Source organism: Prinia subflava (genome assembly GCF_021018805.1).
Source record: "Prinia subflava isolate CZ2003 ecotype Zambia chromosome W unlocalized genomic scaffold, Cam_Psub_1.2 scaffold_2cwr_NEW, whole genome shotgun sequence".
Lineage (NCBI taxonomy): Eukaryota > Metazoa > Chordata > Aves > Passeriformes > Cisticolidae > Prinia > Prinia subflava.
Genome location: NW_026960607.1, coordinates 4,814,600 through 4,832,500, shown reverse-complemented (window position 1 = coordinate 4,832,500; position 17,901 = coordinate 4,814,600).

Here is a 17,901-nt window from a genome sequence, read left to right as displayed (position 1 = left end):
TGACTGTGCTTCTGTATCTTGAATACCGCATGCAATTCCTTATGTCAGAAGACACAGTAGAACTGGAGCAAATGTAGGGAAGATTCTGTACTAAACAGACAGCCTTCTTCAATCTGCAAAAAGACAATCCAGATGTACTGTCAGAGAGATTTAGGAGGAATATGAATAAGAGACAACACTTGGCAATGACAAGAGGCTTAAAACAATGACATTAAAACATTAAAACCTTCATGTGGCAGGTCAAAATGAAAAAAAAAAAGATAGTCCTTCACACAACATATAAGATTGAACTACAGAACTTCTCCCCACAGAATGTTTTGGATACCAGAAGTGTTTTAATAATTATAGAGATAGCATCCCTGCCTGCAGAAAATTTCTGGCCCACAGATTGCAGCACACCAGGAGCACCAACGCTAGCTTTAATTATGCTTTTCTTTCAGACGAGCACCGTCATCTTTTGCTGCAGACAGGATATTCACTTAGATGCATCTTTTGTCTAAACAGAGATGGTTTTTTGTTCTCTCAGAGCAGTAGTTCCTGATTCTCCTGAGACATCCTAACATACAGGACCCCTGAAGCAATGGTTAGTGCACAGAAACTCACTGCATGATCTTCTTGGGTTCACTAAGTGACATACAGAAGGGATACTCAGAGACTTCTCAGTCAGCTTATTAATATGTACAAAATTGGCTTGACATTGCCTAAGAGAGACATAATACATGTGGCTGCATGGTGCATTTACTCTTTTTTATGTGCAGAATTTTCCTGAGAGACTTACAGGAATCTTATCCAACAATAAAAAATAAATTAATCCTTTTAAGAAATGGTTTACTTTTCCTAATCAAAAAGTTAATTTCAATGACAGTATAGCACTTAAAGTACTAAACAATTTTATTGAAAAAAGGAATATAGCATTTGTCTTCCCTGTTGTATTTTAATGATGATAATTCTCACAAAAAAAAAAAGCGTGCTACAAGACACATCATCCTGTACATTCAGATTAAATTTTTTTTCAGGAATTATTGTATATCCTTTAATAATATTTTTTATTATTACTGCTTAGATTAAATTATCTCAAAATTCCACTTGTCAGTCGGTATCTGAGGTAAGCTTTCTGAATTTTGGAGATATACCATAGAAAAATTGATTTTTCTGTTAAATGGATTCAGGGAAAACTGGAGTATTGGTTGCTTTATTGATTAAGCCAAGAAAAAAGGTCATGTGCTGCAAAAGTTGCAACTGGACAGATTTATCCTCATTTACTATGCAATAAGTCTACATCTGGAAGGTTAGGCCATCAATTTTTTCTTCAGATTCTCTTTGCTATCAAGCTGCTATTATGAATGTAGAGGTTTTAAGACTTTGTCTTCCACATGGATGTCAGTACTATCATTACCTTATTTTATGGGCAAAATCCTCTGTATGAGCTGTCATACTTCCATCAGAAACATAATTCTGGGAGACTGTGGAAAAGGAAGCAAAACTTCACTAGATGTTCAGTCCCTTCAACTCAAAAGCAGTGTGTTCACTGCAAACCAGTGTGTACTACACCTATCCAACATCATCATGTGACAGGTGTTAAAACTAGACCACTTTGCCCTGTTTTCTTTGGGGACAAGAAGAAAAAGAAGTGAGGAAAAAAAATCCAAAACCAGACTGTTATAAGAAAAAAAGAAGTTGGAGTAAAGGAAGAAAGTGTTGGCAAATCATTAGAGAGAGAGGATATATGATTTCAAACCCTGCGATTAACTCCTTGATAAATAATAACTTAATTGCACCAGGGAGAAAGACTTTCTTCAGCTTGTGGCCAGAAAGTGACACTAGAACTTTTAACAGTCATGGCTGTTTCTGGTAGAAGAGAAGACTGGATTTGCCTACTGGATAGCTCAACTGATATTTATATCACTTGTACATTATACGTATAGATAAAAAATACCATATTATATGCATGATATATATAGTCATAATTATAATATCAATAAAGGAAATACATTCTAGGGGTGCTCAGTTGTTTGCCAATCATCTGGGTCTACCTCTTCATTGCGAATGATTTAGCTCCTTATTCCCATAAAGGGAATACACCAAATATATGAACATACACAAAGGAAAGGCAGCTGTGTGTCCCTGCTCTTTAGCCTTCTTAGGTAACTATCCTGTTTGTTCAGTGTCAGAGTAGAGGAAGGATTTTCAGTTGCAGATGAAAAGGAAGGGAAACTTCAGAATGAGAAATTTATAAATGAAGCCATTTCCCCACTTGCTTCCTTGTATCTTCTACCTAAAATGATTGAGATAAAGGAAAGAGTGAAAGGGCAATTACTTCCATAGAGAAAAACATTGGACTTGGGATGCCAGAACATTAAACAGCAGAACAAGACAGTGCCCATGGTAATGAGGGGAAAATCTTGCTGCTGGTAAAAGCTGAGAGAGAAGCAGTAATTGTGAAAGAGAAGGGAATTTAGACTGACATTACAGTGTATGTCACAATGACACGACACCCCAATTTATGGACAAACTAACTAAGCTATCTAACAAATTATTTGGGAAAAGATAATATACAACAGAGGAACAGAGAAATATGAGAGTATTTGGGAGGTAATGATCAAGTAGCAGAATATTTTTTAGTGGTTTACATAGCCATAGTAGTGACAATTTTTAAAAATCAAAGCTACCCACAAGACTGAGTAAATTTGAACCAAGAAGATAAAGCAGAACTTTTGCAACTAGACTATTTGAGTTCTTATCTCTTCTTTTTAATCTTATTAAAATCCATTTCTATATATAATATATATTATATATTCGTTTTTATTCTTAGCAACTTGTACATAAACAAGAAAATCAAACACAAAGGTGCTTGGAAGGACAATTTCTAAACCAAAATGCATGCCTTTGCTTTGCTTTACTACTTTATTTTTACATTCATGTAATCTTCACTCAATTCCTTCTTCATCTGTTGTTAAACAACATAAAACTGTGATTTGTCCTTGTTTGTATATTTGAGTTATGTATTTACTAAACTATTTTGGGGGGCTGGTGTCCTTTGTGATGCTGACCAGGATCATTAATAATATTAGCAAAATACCATGTTGCAAAAGAGTTTGTTTAGATAATGCAGTGATTACTCTGCTTGATATTCCTAGATGCATTATAATCATAAAATAGGAATACCAAAAATAGAAATAGCTAGGTGTTTTTGTTAGGCTGTTTTTGTTCTGCAAAAAGCACATTGTGGTGTTAGTCATGAATCCAAAATAAATAATATATCAAATAGATTACAGTACTATCAGTGAATTCAAAACTAGAAATTTGGCATTTCATTAAATTGCTGGTAAATCCAGATGGCGCAGTCCTATCTGAAGCATGTTCAGAAGACAAGTTCACCAATTACAGTTATTTGATCTCATTGAAATATTTTAACAGATTGTGTTGAATTTTGTGATCTCCATTTAGTTTAAATATATCCTAGATAAATTTTACCAGCTATTCACCTTTTAAATATTTATTTATATGTTAATATACTTTTCAAATTTTTCTAATCCTGTGTTTCCTGTTTGAGAAATACAAAAACTTGCTGAGAAATGGACTTCTCAGTGTCCATCAAATCAAAATATATACTTCAGTCACACATTCACGGACATTCAGCTGAAAATAAAAGGCCAAGTAGTAAGGAAGTTAGCAAGCAATTCCTAGTCTGCTTACAGCCGAGCATGGAGTTTTCAATCAGTTGTGGACTGGAGATTCAGTTATCTCCTGACCACTTATATGAACAGGAGATCCAAATCTTTCTACACTGGCATGGGGAGATTCATTGGTCCTAATGGTTGATCTGGTTTTTAACAGAAAACTCATACTTAGGCTGAACATAAATACTAGGAATTTACACAGAAACAGATCAGTAAAATGTTATATTCACTGTCATCTGTACCAGTTTTTCTCTGTGTTACAGTAAGCGAAATCACCTATTTTGTTTCTGTCTATGTAAGTTCAATATTCCTCAATGCCATCTCACAGAAAATGGGTTAGACCAAGAACATTAATATCTACTTCTAATATTTTACATTCTGAGCCCTCAAAGAATGTGATCAGCATCTTGACCTCCATAAATAAGATTTTTGATCTATTTGCCATCAGAAGAATTGATATGCATCAAAGGCACTTGCTTAACCCCATACCTCTTTATTTCACTTTCAGGAGTGTGAGAGACTGAAATGGTTGAAGGCTCAAACATTGTTAAAATCACTGAAGGGCTTTGCCACTGTAGGAAACAGCAAAGAAAGAACCGCTCTTCTGTGACCAATGAAGCCACCTCCCTCCCCCCTGAATATGCTTCCTGATATGGGAACTTGAGATAAGATATTGTCCAATTATCTCAGGCCTAAGGAGGAGTAAATAAAGCTAGGGGAGAAGAATGTAGCCACAAGGAAAGCCAAACCTACCAGCTGTGCTGAAAATCATCTCTCTCTGAGTTGAACTGGGGCTGGCCATAGCCCACAGACTCATTTACTGAGGGTAGGTTTGTACGCTCTTCTCCACAAAAGAGGAGGAGGAGAGTTTTTTTGAGTGTGTGGTGGTTGTTGTAGTGTGCTTTTTAGTTCATATTTATCCATATTTTCATTTCATGGTCCAACCCAGCATTTCCCTGTTTTTCCCCAGTTTTTGGTCCAACCCAGGTGTTGCAATACTTCCCTTGCCCAATTCATTAGCATATACCCAGTTGCTTCCCCTAATTCCCCTCTCATGCTCTGCCCTCATTGGGTAATCACCCCGACCCCTACCCCTTCCGCCTTCTGTGTGCATAAAAGCCCTCTCCATGTGGGCAAGAGCGTCTTGGATCCACCATGCGTTGAATAAACCACCTCTGTTCAACCCCCAAGACCCATGCTGCTGTTCCATCTGTACCTGCACCAAAAGCATCGATAACCAGGACTGCAGAGCTCGTGGGGGTATGTTGCACCCTGTTCAGTGCCACCTCACCTAAAGCACCCCTGGAGTACGGGGGTACCCCAGGGGAATGCTTTAAATGGTGCCGCATCGTGGGGCATCCCTGCTTCTTTTCGAAAAACAAACAGGCAAATTTGCTGGCAAATCATCGGGGGAGCCCCCCTCACTGGAAAAGAAATAGGGAAAAAAAGAACATCGGTGACATTTCAAGCTCAGCTTCACAGACTCTAAGAGGGGCCAAGTGGAAATTAAGGCTGCTGGACTTCCTTTTGCCCTCGCTTGTAGCTCTTCACCACCCGGTGAACTTACCCCAGGATGAAGGAAGAAAACCTGTTGGGACCAGACGTGAAAAGAACAGGGCATACGCCTTTATTAATATTCAGCTCTTTATTAAAGTGATCAGCTCTTTATTAAAGTCATCAGCTGGATGGTAGGGTCTGACAGGAGTTTTCCACACTGCTGTGGCAATCCGAAGGAGCAGCTGCTGTTCCAGTTCATCATTTCACTGCAAACAGTACATGCAGAGTCCTTGTTCCCATAGGAACAGCTAGAAGCTCTCTCTGGTCAACCATCAGAAGGCAGATCAGCTCTTTACCCTCAGGGAAAAACCTCGAGAGTTTCTCGTTCTCTATCTCAGTCACTTGAGCTGGCCGGCTCCCCTTCCATTCAGACTCCTCATAGGTCATGGTGAATCTTCAAACCAGGCCAGGGGGTGCGTCCACTCCTTCCTTGGCCAGGGCACTATCTAATTCTCCTCTGATGCATCTAGCTTCCCATCTTGGGGTGCAGTTCCTCTCAAAAAAGCCCTCCCAGGATTCACAGGGTCGGTTTTATTTGCATATACAAATGCATATGCATTTGTCCTGGTCGCAGCAGAGGGTATCCCTGCTGAAAAAAGGTAGTTGCAGCGAACAATGACAGGGCTATCTAGACAGGAGCCGCCCCTTTTCACATTTTAATGAGGTAGGAGAATGCCACAGGGCAGCTTCCCTTCATCCTCAAACTTGCTGGGGTGTGGGGCTACATCTAGCCTACCCGGGAGGGGGTCAGCAGCTCTCTAGGAACAGCAGCATCACTCCAGCTATGGGGTTCTCTGCAAAAAGGAAAAGCCCCCATTTTTCTAAAAGGCTGGGTGATGGCACAAACTGGGAGGAGGGGGTTGCATTTTGAGTACTCAGAAACTCTTTTAATATGCTAATGGGTGCTCCGCATTTTCCTCTGGGGGGATGGAGCGGCTGTCTTGCTATGGGGGCTAGGACAGGGATGGCACAACCCCTCTCAACTAGGGTTTTCCCTTCCCTGGGAAATTCTGGGGGTTCCAGTTCCCCCCCCCCCTTTTTACTCTGTTCAGAGCCTGGCCGTGGTTCTCGTCAGCAGCGGCTGCGCCTGTCAGGGCCGCACGGTGAGGCTGTGGCTGCCCGGCCACTGGTGTTCTAGAGACATAGCCCTGCCCCCCTCCCAGGGCCACAGCAGCGAACACGGGCAGCTTTTTGAGCCCTCATACTCACTGGGAATTCATTCATAACAAGATGGATGGGTCGGGTGACCTGAATGAAAGCAGGAGACAGATTTCTCAGGGCAGGTGTTCGGCTGGAGCGAAGACACCAGGTGAAAGGAACAGGGCATATGCCTTTATTAATATTCAGCTCTTTATTAAAGTGATCAGCTCATTATTAAAGTCATCAGCAGGATTGCAGAGTCCGATCGGAGTTTTCCATGCTGCTGCAGCCATCCGAAGGAGCAGGTGCTGTCGCAGTTCATCATTCCACTGCAAGCAGTAGATGCCGAGTCCTTGTTCCCATAGGAACGGCTAGGAGTTCTCTCTGGTCAACCATCAGGAGGCAGGGCAGATGAGCAGTCTGCTGCAGGGGTGCAGAGTCAGCTCTTTACCCTCAGGGAAACCTCCGAGAGTTCCCCGTTCTCTATCTCAGCTCAGCTGGCCAGTTCCCATTCCATTCTAGCTCCTCACAGGTCATGGCTGTGAAAAATGTGAAATGATTAATTCATGTTCTTATAGTTAATGAAATATTATTGAAAACTATAAAACTGTATATATGTGTGTGTTGTATGAAAATGTAAGTTTCAGGACACCTTGTAACATTTTGTTAAACCAAAATTATGAAAAGGCAGGCACCACCCCAGAAACTCACATTCAGAAATAGACAAAAAGTTTACGGGAAACCGGCAGTCTCCTCCAGCACCGAGCACTGGGAGGAGACCCATCAAGATAAGGCGGCAGAACCATCAACGGTTCCCGACTACACCCTCTCCGATCATCAAGCCTCATCATCCATATCTCGACCATTCATCAGCCATAAGGATCTATAGAAACTAGACATTAACATATGAACTGAGAGAAAGAACTCTTTCCAGCCTGGTCTGAGACACCCTTGGATTTGAATAGCTAGCTGGGAAATAAAGGGAAATACGGGGAAATATTGCCAAGGGCAGAATAAAGTGTATAAAAACTAAGCCACGAACCGGGCAAGTTTGTGAACCGAAGGGGAGGCAGCAGACGGCCAGGTTCTGTGTCTCACGGTTCACCCTTGGCATTTTCCCGGGAAAAAGACTGTCAAGTATCTCCGCTGTTGGTGGGTTTACCGAAATTCTGTAATTCGATCTTTGTTAATAAACCAAATTATTATTTTAATTGGAATATCGTATTAGCATTTATAACATGGCGAATCTTCAAACCAGGCCAGGGAGTGCATCCACCCCCCGCTCGGGCAAGGCACTATCCAATTCTCTTCTGACGAACCCAGCTTCCTGTCCCGGGGTGCAGTTTCCCCAAAAAAACCTCCCAGGATCCACGGGGGCGGCCCTATCTGCATATACAAATGCATGTGCATTTGTCCTGGTCACAGCAGACGTCGTTACAAAGAACAATAACCGGGCAATTAAGGCTGGAGCCTCTCCTTTTCACTTTTTAATGAGGTAGGAAAGTGTTGCCAGGCAACTCCTCTTCAGGGCAGCTCCCCTCCCCACTCAAACTGGCTGGGGTTTGGGGGTTAAACAGGAAAAAACCCCTAGGCCAGGTACAGCCCAGCCTTTTTTTTTTTCTTTTCTTTTCTTTCTTTCTTTTTTTTTTTTTTTTTTTTACCCGGAAACTTGTTTATAACACCAGGGACTGATAGTGGCCGCGTTCAAGGATTTGGGGACAAGCCTCGAGATACCGGGAACACCCAGGTCCCTGGAGGAGATAGGTTGTGGAAGAAAAAGTCCCCGGTTTATCTAAGTTTCATCTCAGAAAGCGTTTATCTGATTTCCTGGCTGCAGAGACACATCGGCATCGTGAAACCTAGGCGAGAGAGGAGCTGGACCACGGAGCCGCAGGTGCGAGTGGCCAGTCATAGCCAGAAGCCCATGCCCGAGGTTAAGAGGGGATGAGCGGGGGACGAGGACCCCCGGCGGGTTGGGAAACTTCACAAGTTGGCATCCCTCTCCTAGGGAATCGGTCTAAAAGCCTTGGCCAGGCTCTGAGACCATCGGGATTCCTCTCATAACCCAGGAAAGTCCTTTCTGTTCTCCACTCTCCCCTGCCCTTAGGGTTAGAGAGGGTAGAAAAGATGGAGGATGGGACCAAACCTTTTCACCGAACAGCAGTATGTTTTTAAGTTTTAATTTCTCATGGGTGAAATTTCCAGCACTTTTAAGATGAAACAGAGATGTCACGTGGTAGCGTGACTGTGTCCCCTTTAAAATACACGTGGCTGGTGGCAGCTGCCCCGCGTGGCGAGCGCGTGGCGCGCTTTGTTTAAACCAGCGCAACAGAGCGAGCAGCGAGCTCCCCCCCTCCTCCTGCTGCGGTGGCGCAGAGGCGCCTGCCTGCTGCCTTTGGCAGCAGAGGCGCGGCAGGGGCGAGGCGGGGTGCAGACAGCACAGGCTTTGTTCAGCGCACGTGGAAATGCAACTTGCAGTGACCCTCCCCATAAGTTTTCCCCATGGCTTCTGTGAAGCTTCCCAAACCCTCTGACCCCAAATCCTTCCCTGTCCTCCCTTGAGGATGACTCTGGCTATGCCACCCCTGAGTGCCCGGTTGCTCACAGTCCAGGCCCTACGGCAATCTGCGGCCAGTTGCTCGGACCCTATGGGGGGAACTGCTGTGAGTTGACCCCCCTTCCAATATGGCAGTGGCCATGCCATTTGGAGCCCTCCTCCCCATGCCAGTCCTTCTTTTCCAGTCCCCCACTTCCCTGCCAGTCCCACCCTTTCCTCAAAGGCCACCCTCTGCAGGGGAGGGGTGGCCAGTCCCCTTTGAACGAAGATGGAACTGAGATTTCCCACATTCTTTCCTCCAGTCTCTTCTCTGAGGGGAGAATCGCCAGTGAGCACCTCCCGTCAGAGACCCTTCCTCTCTAAGAAGCCCCTCCCCTTAACAGAGAAGTTTCTTTCAGTGGAAAGTGAAACTGCAGACTCAAACCCAGAGGTCACATCTTGCTACCCCCCAGGACGGCAGCGCCCGGGTCAACCTTTTACCAGGACTTGTACAGATACCAAAGTTATAGTGCTAGTGTTTGTAATTCCTTCTGTGTATCAAATTTAATTTAGATTTGTTGGGGGTTAGATTTGGTTTTTTTTTTTCTTCTCACAGAATTTTTTCCCATAAGTTTCCAAGAAGCCTTGATGACTACTTAGTCAGAACAAAAAGGGGTACTTGAGAGATATAGCAGCACGAGGCTACACCTATTGTTTATGAGTCCCTGGGAGTGTCCCTCAGAGGGGAGAGATGATGAGCTTTGGGAAAGGCAAAAAGACAGATCTGGGGAAGGGGGAGGTACTCTTGCTCTCAGCGCCGAGGAGGACGGTCAGGCTGCCCTCTGCCTCTGCCTCGTCCTGGGAAATCTATCGTCATCTGCTGTGTACCCGGGAATCCTGAGCTCGCTTTCTCCAGCCTCTCCCCCCACCGCCGCTGCTTCTTCGGAGCTTGGAGGTTCCACTGCTACTCTGTAGCCCTGCACTGCCCAGCCCTGCCGGGACACCCCTGCTGCTCCAGCTGCCAGCGCAGAGCTCCTCATCTCATCCACCAGCCCGGGACTTTCCTTCCTTCCAGCTCAGCCTCTCGGAGCCCTGCAGGGGCGCCGAGATCAAACTGCTCTGGGCTTTTGTAAAAGAAAGCCCTCAAGGTTCTTGATTCTGTTTATTATTGATGCTGTAGTTGTTGTTTGTTTGTCGTTTTGTCCTATATACTAGTAAAGAACTGTTATTCCTACCCCCATACCTCTGCCTGAAAGATCCTTTAAATTTTTTTTAATCGGAATAATTTGGAGGGAGGGGATTTGAATTCTCCATCTCTAGGGAGGTCCTGCCCCTTCCTAGCAGATATCTGTCTTTCAAACCAAGACAGATTTATTGGTGCCCACTGTGGGGCTTGAGGGCATTGAGAGGAAAAGGAATAACAGTTCTTAAGTGACCTTGTGCACTGGGTATAGAAACCTCCCTAAATAGCATCATGTGGTCTAGCTTACCTTGGTTTGGGTGGCATGTGTTTGTGGCTGTGTTTCTCCCATTTGCAGGCCCTTATTTAAACATGGGCCCTATAACTAAGGCTACTGTGGCTGTTATCCAGTTTGCACTATGGGTTAATAAGGTGAGGAATTCATGGATTTTTAACTTCCTCTGGAAGGCAGGCACATGGATACATGACTATCACGCTCTAAGTGTTTGTTTGTGGGGTTACTTTAACAATGGTACCTACTGTGAGGAAATGACACCAGGGGAAATTTTTTCCCAACCCTTTACTCAGCTGTTTGGGTCTATTCCACCAGTTTTTGAAGGGTTTAAATCTTCTCTGAATGCTAATGATATCATACAATGGCTAGTATTGCTCACGGGCCTATCCTATTTAATATTCCGAGATAAGGGGAGATTGGCCTGGATAACCACCCTGATACCTACCCCAGAGAATAAGGATACTGTCCTAGAGACTGAGGGTGCTGCCATGGAGCCTGACACTGCCCCACAGACTAAGGATGCTGCCCCACCACCTGACCCTGCCCCGCAGCCCACCTCAGAAATGAACCACCCAGATTGGGTGGGAGTTCTAGTGAAAGAGATAAGCCAGGTGCTGAAGGAGCACCTTTCCCCAGCTGGTGGCAAACCCTCCCCCTGCCCTGAAGAGGGAGAGTCTGAAGGTGCAGCAGTGGAACCCACAGACGTTAAAACTGTCCAGGTTCCAGCTGAACCACAGGGGCAGTCACAGCCAGCAGCAGTTGCCCCTGTGGAAAGAAAGAAATATAAGGTGAAATCAGAGCACCCAAGTGATAAGGATAAAAAAGGAAGGCCCTCACAACCCACAGGGGAGCCAGAAGTTGAGATCATCACTGAGTCCCTGTCATATGAAAATCTCCGTACTCTGCAAAAAGATGTTGCACGACGGGGACGTGAACCTTATACAGCCTGGTTAGTTAGGGTCTGGGACCTTATGGGTAGAGGTGTGCAACTGGATGGGGGTGAGGCAAGGAATATAGGACCCTTGACCTAAGACTCAGGTGTGAATCAGGTATTTGTAAGGGAGCAAGGACCCCTTCACCTTTGGGACCGGCTTTTAATGAGTGTAAGGAAGAGGTTTGTCCACAGAGACAGAATGCAGGAGCACCACCTTAGCATGCGCTGGAAGACTGTTGAGGAAGGGATCCAACAGCTGAGAGAAGTGGCAATACTGGAGGTAGTTTTTGGGAGGGATGGACAGCATAACAATGACCCCGACAACGTCAGGTGCACAGGGCAAATGTTGTGGAATCTAGCAACTAAAGGGCCATCTGAATACAAAACATTCATGTCAATGATTAATGCTGATACCAGCCGAGTGACTGTAGGTTCTGTAGCCAGCAAGCTTAGAAATTTTGACAGTATGATCAGTGGCCCAATGCGGACTCAGGTCTCTGCCGTGGTTAAAGAACTCCAAGAGGAGATAAGGGAGGTGAGGGGGGAGATGAGGAGGAACAGTTCCCATGTGGCACCGGTGCGAGTCACAGGCCCCAGAGTCAGAACCCAACGTCCCTCAGCTAGAGAGAGAGGGTACATCCCACGAGCTGACCTGTGGTCCTTCCTGCGTGACCATGGGGAAGACATGGGAAGGTGGGATGGGAAACCCACTTCTGCCCTAGCAGCACGGGTGCGTGAGCTCAAAGAGAGAAACACTAACTGAGGGGGTTCCACTAGAATGAAGGTAGCCTCAGCCTCCCATGACCAGGCTGTCAGGTATTATAAAAATGAAGATGCTCTGTCAGATCCCCTTGAAGGAACCTCTACTATGTATGCACAGGAGGAGAGTAGTAACCGGTGCTAGAGGGGCCCTGCCTCTAGCCAGGAAGAAGCACGATAAAATGGAGTCTTTTGGACGTTGTGGGTTCTATGGCCTGGCACATCAGAGCCACAGAAATATAAAGCTTTGGTTGATACCAGTTCTCAGTGTACCCTAATGCCGTCAGAACATGAGGGAGCAGAACCTATTTCCATTGCTGGTGTGACGGGGGGATCACAAGAATTGACTCAGTTAGAAGCCAAGGTGAGCCTGACCGGGAAGGAGTGGCAGAAACATCCAGTTGTGACTGGCCCAGAGACTCGGTGTATTCTGGGCATGGACTATCTCAGGAATGGCTATTACAAAGACCCTAAGGGGTTCAGATGGGTTTTTGGAATAGCTGCTGTGGAGGCAGAGGGCATTAAGAAATTGAACACCTTGCCTGGATTATCAGAGAACCCATCTGCAGTAGGACTCCTGAAGGTAGAAGAGCAACGAGTACCTGTTGCCACCTCGACGGTGCATCGCCGGCAGTATCGAACAAATCGAGATGCTGTGATCCCCATCCACAAGATGATCCAAGAGCTGGAGAGCCAAGGGGTGGTCAGCAAAACCCACTCACCCTTCAACAGCCCCATTTGGCCTGTATGCAAGTCTGACGGAGAATGGAGACTGACTGTGGACTATCGTGGCTTGAATGAAGTGACTCCACCGCTGAGTGCCGCTGTGCCAGACATGCTGGAACTCCAGTACGAGCTGGAGTCCAAGGCAGCAAAGTGGTACGCCACAATCGACATCGCTAATGCGTTTTTCTCCATTCCTCTGGCTGCAGAATGTAGGCCTCAGTTTGCTTTCACCTGGAGGGGCGTGCAGTACACCTGAAACCGACTGCCCCAGGGGTGGAAGCACAGTCCCACCATCTGCCATGGACTGATCCAGGCTGCACTGGAAAAGGGTGAAGCTCCAGAACACCTACAGTACATTGATGACATCATTGTGTGGGGGAACACAGCAAGGGAAGTATTCGAGAAAGAAGATCATCCAGATTCTCCTGGAAGCTGGTTTTGCCATCAAAAAGAGCAAAGTCAAGGGACCTGCCAAGGAGATCCAGTTCCTGGGAGTAAAGTGAGAAGATGGGCGGCGTCAGATTCCCATTGAGGTCATCAATAAGATCACTGCGATGCCTCCACCGACCAGCAAGAAGGAAACGCAAGCTTTCCTAGGCGCCATAGGCTTTTGGAGAATGCACATTCCCGAGTACAGCCAGATTGTGAGCCCTCTCTACCGGGTTACCCGCAAGAAGAACGATTTCCACTGGGGCCCTGAACAGCAACAAGCCTTTGCCCAGATCAAGCAGGAGATCGCTCATGCAGTGGCCCTTGGCCCAGTCAGGACAGGACCAGAAGTGAAGAACGTGCTCTACTCTGCAGCCGGGAACCATGGCCTGTCCTGGAGCCTTTGGCAGAAGGTGCCTGATGAGACTCGGGGTCGACCACTGGGATTCTGGAGTCGGAGCTACAGAGGGTCTGAAGCCAACTACACCCCAACAGAGAGAGAAATCTTGGCTGCCTATGAAGGAGTCCAGGCTGCCTCAGAAGTGATTGGCACAGAAGCCCAACTCCTCCTGGCACCCCGACTACCAGTGTTGGGGTGGATGTTCAAAGGAAAGGTTCCCTCTACCCACCATGCCATCGATGCCACATGGAGCAAATGGACTGCCCTCATCACTCAGCGTGCCCGTATCGGAAACCCAAATCGCCCTGGGATTTTGGAGATAATCACAAACTGGCCAGAAAGTGAAAACTTTCATCTCACAGATGAAGAGGAACAAGAGCAAGTGACACGTGTCGAAGAAGCTCCGCCGTATAATCAGCTGCCAGCAGAAGAAACATGCTACGCTCTTTTCACTGACGGTTCCTGTCGCATCGTAGGGATGAACCGCAAGTGGAAAGCAGCTGTATGGAGCCCCACACGACAGGTTGCACAAGCCACTGAAGGAGAAGGTGGATCGAGTCAACTTACAGAACTCAAGGCTGTTCAATTGGCCCTGGACATTGCTGAAAGAGAGAAGTGGCCAAAGTTCTACCTCTACACTGATTCATGGATGGTAGCCAATGCTCTGTGGGGTTGGCTGGAAAGGTGGAAAAAGGCCAACTGGCAGCGTGGGGGAAAACCAATCTGGGCTGCTGATGAGTGGAAAGACATTGCCACTCGGGTAGTCAAGCTACTTGTAAAAGTCCGCCATGTAGATGCCCATGTCCCCAAGAGTCGGGCTAATGAGGAGCACCGAAACAACGAGCAAGTAGATCAAGCCGCCAAGATAGAAGTGTCAAAGATAGACCTAGATTGGCAACACAAGGGAGAGTTGTTCCTAGCTCGATGGGCCCACGATGCCTCAGGTCATCAGGGCAGAGATGCCACCTATAAGTGGGCACGAGACCGAGGGGTGGATCTAACCATGGACAGCATTTCTCAGGTTATCCATGACTGTGAGACATGTGCTGCAATCAAGCAGGCTAAGCGAGTGAAGCCCCTATGGTATGGCGGGCGGTGGTCCAAATATAGGTATGGGGAAGTCTGGCAGATTGACTACATCACCCTTCCCCAAACCCGCCAAGGCAAGCGCTACGTGCTGACCATGGTGGAAGCCACCACTGGATGGCTGGAAACCTACCCTGTGCCTCATGCTACTGCCCGGAACACCATCCTGGGCCTGGAAAAGCAAGTCCTGTGGAGACATGGCACCCCTGAGAGAATCGAGTCAGACAATGGGACCCATTTCAAAAACAGCCTTATAGCAACCTGGGCTAGGGAACATGGCGTTGAGTGGGTGTACCATATTCCTTATCACGCACCAGCAGCCGGGAAAGTTGAACGGTGCAATGGCCTGCTTAAAACCACCTTGAAAGCACTGGGTGGGGGGACTTTCAAGAACTGGGAGATTAATTTAGCAAAGGCCACATGGTTAGTTAACACTCGAGGTTCCACCAACCGAGCAGGCCCTGCCCAATCTGAGCCCCTGAGAACAACAGATGGAGATAAAGTTCCAGTAGTACACATGAGAGGTATGCTGGGAAAAACTGTTTGGATTAATTCTGCCTCCAGCAAAGACAATCCCATCCGTGGGGTTGTCTTCGCTCAGGGACCAGGATGCACCTGGTGGGTGATGCAAAGGGATGGAGAGACCCGATGCATACCTCAAGGAGACCTTGTTTTAGGATGAACTACCCACATCATGTGTCTGTACCCATATCTGTATGTATAGATGTATATTATTTAGGTCATGCATGTGTGTATATATATATTTTTTGTTTTTAAAGGTTTAAATTCAATGTAATAGGTTGGTATGGGAAAAAATTCGGGGTGGATGATGTTGGGGGTTAGATTTGGTTTTTTTCTCTTCTCACAGAATTTTTTCCCATAAGTTTCCAAGAAGCCTTGATGACTACTTAGTCAGAACAAAAAGGGGTACTTGAGAGATATAGCAGCACGAGGCTACACCTATTGTTTATGAGTCCCTGGGAGTGTCTCTCAGAGGGGGGAGATGATGAGCTTTGGGAAAGGCAAAAAGACAGATCTGGGGAAGGGGGAGGCACTCTTGCTCTCAGCGCCAAGGAGGATGGTCAGGCTGCCCTCTGCCTCTGCCTCGTCCTGGGAAATCTATCGTCATCTGCTGTGTACCCGGGAATCCTGAGCTCGCTTTCTCCAGCCTCTCCCCCCACCGCCGCTGCTTCTTCGGAGCTTGGAGGTTCCCCTGCTACTCTGTAGCCCTGCACTGCCAAGCCCTGCCGGGACACCCCTGCCGCTCCAGCTGCCAGCGCAGAGCTCCTCATCTCATCCACCAGCCCGGGACTTTCCTTCCTTCCAGCTCAGCCTCTCGGAGCCCTGCAGGGGCGCCGAGATCAAACTGCTCTGGGCTTTTGTAAAAGAAAGCCCTCAAGGTTCTTGGTTCTGTTTAATTTTGATGCTGTAGTTGTTGTTTGTTTGTCGTTTTGTCATATATACTAGTAAAGAACTGTTATTCCTACCCCCATACCTCTGCCTGAAAGATCCTTTAAATTTTTTTTAATCAGAATAATTTGGAGGGAGGGGATTTGAATTCTCCATCTCTAGGGAGGTCCTGCCCCTTCCTAGCAGATATCTGTCTTTCAAACCAAGACAAGATTCGATTTGCTTTTGATTTTAGAAACGACATTCCAGACAGCTTTCATACTTCAAAGCTTTTGCAGAATATATTTTCAAACCTTTAAAATTACAAGCCCCAGTGTCCCCCACGAGAAATGAGCAGGCAGAGAACAATTAAGAACATGTCTCAAATGTAAAAGAAAGAAAACACTGGGCAAACACTTGCCTACCTCTAAAAACCATAGTTTGATATGCCTGCAAAAAGAAAAAGCACAAAGAAAAAAGAAAAAAAGGGAAAAAAAACCCTATATATATATATAGTCCCTTTTCCAAATTCCATAATTGAAAATATAAATAAACTGTAATTAATAGTGTTTTATTAAACTAAAAAGTATCTGCACAAGTCCCTATACAATTCCTATCTGTTCCTTACCCTGTGACTCTTTCAAGTTTATACTGGAGTTTATATATTATTTCAAAGAACAACTTAATATTCCTTTGTATTTGTTTTATTCCGATTTTAGAAGCAGCTAACTCTTTATGCCCTGATTGTCATTCTCCTGCAAGGGGCCCAGCAGAAGAAAGACACACATGGTTCCATCATAGAGTTGATTTTTCTTAAACATGCTTTGTCACACTATTCATTTTAGTCTAAGTGTATCCTTAAAAGATTTAGTAACAAGAATTTAATTATTTCAATTAATATATCTGTAGGATCTGAAGTGTTTTTTGCATGAAAAAAATTGTTTAAAGTCTTAAATAGATCTGGAAGTCTCATTTAATAGAAAGTACCTTGTCTTTAATATACATAAATTAATTCAGTAACTTTGATCCTGTTATATTATTGATAAAGCATTTTAGTAAACTCTCTCACAGTTATGTTTATAAGTTTCTTACATTCTAATTTTGTCATGCTATATTATATAAACTGCAACTGCTTTTATGCCTTAAAAAATCTTAACTCATATATGATTTAGTGTTGCAAAAAAGAATTATTTTGCCTTAACAATATTTGCTGCTAAAGTTAAGTCCTTTTGATTCTCCTTAATAAGTATGTGCCTGCTACATACATGTGTCTTAAGTAGCAAGAAAAAGATTTCAAATGTCTTGTAAGTATAAGTAATTTTTAGTTCCTAGTTTAAAGAGCAGTCAAAGAAGTGAAAAGCATCTTTGTTTTGTCATGTTATTTTATACATCAAATCTGCTATACTGGTGTAGCCCTAGAGCATCTTGATTTCCTCTGTTCTGTCAAGATTGCCCCCCAAATTATTCCACGTTATAATCTGCTTACCTATGATTTAAAAGTACTAAGTTTGTTATTTTCAGTGTTCAGTTCAAAATTTTAAGTAAATCTTCGTTCAGCATTACTTATAGAGTCATTTTGATGCTTTTGTAATAAAACATTCTCCCTTTTATGTTCAGAATTCAGCTTCTAAATCTGTTTAATTAATTTGAAAAAGCTTTTATAATTAACTTGTTCAATTTATTATAAAAAATGTAGTGTTTTAAAATTAAGTGTAATAAAATTAATGTTTAACCCTTTAAGTAGTTTTTTCTGTAGAAGTAGAAAAGAACTGGCCACATGGAACAAGTTC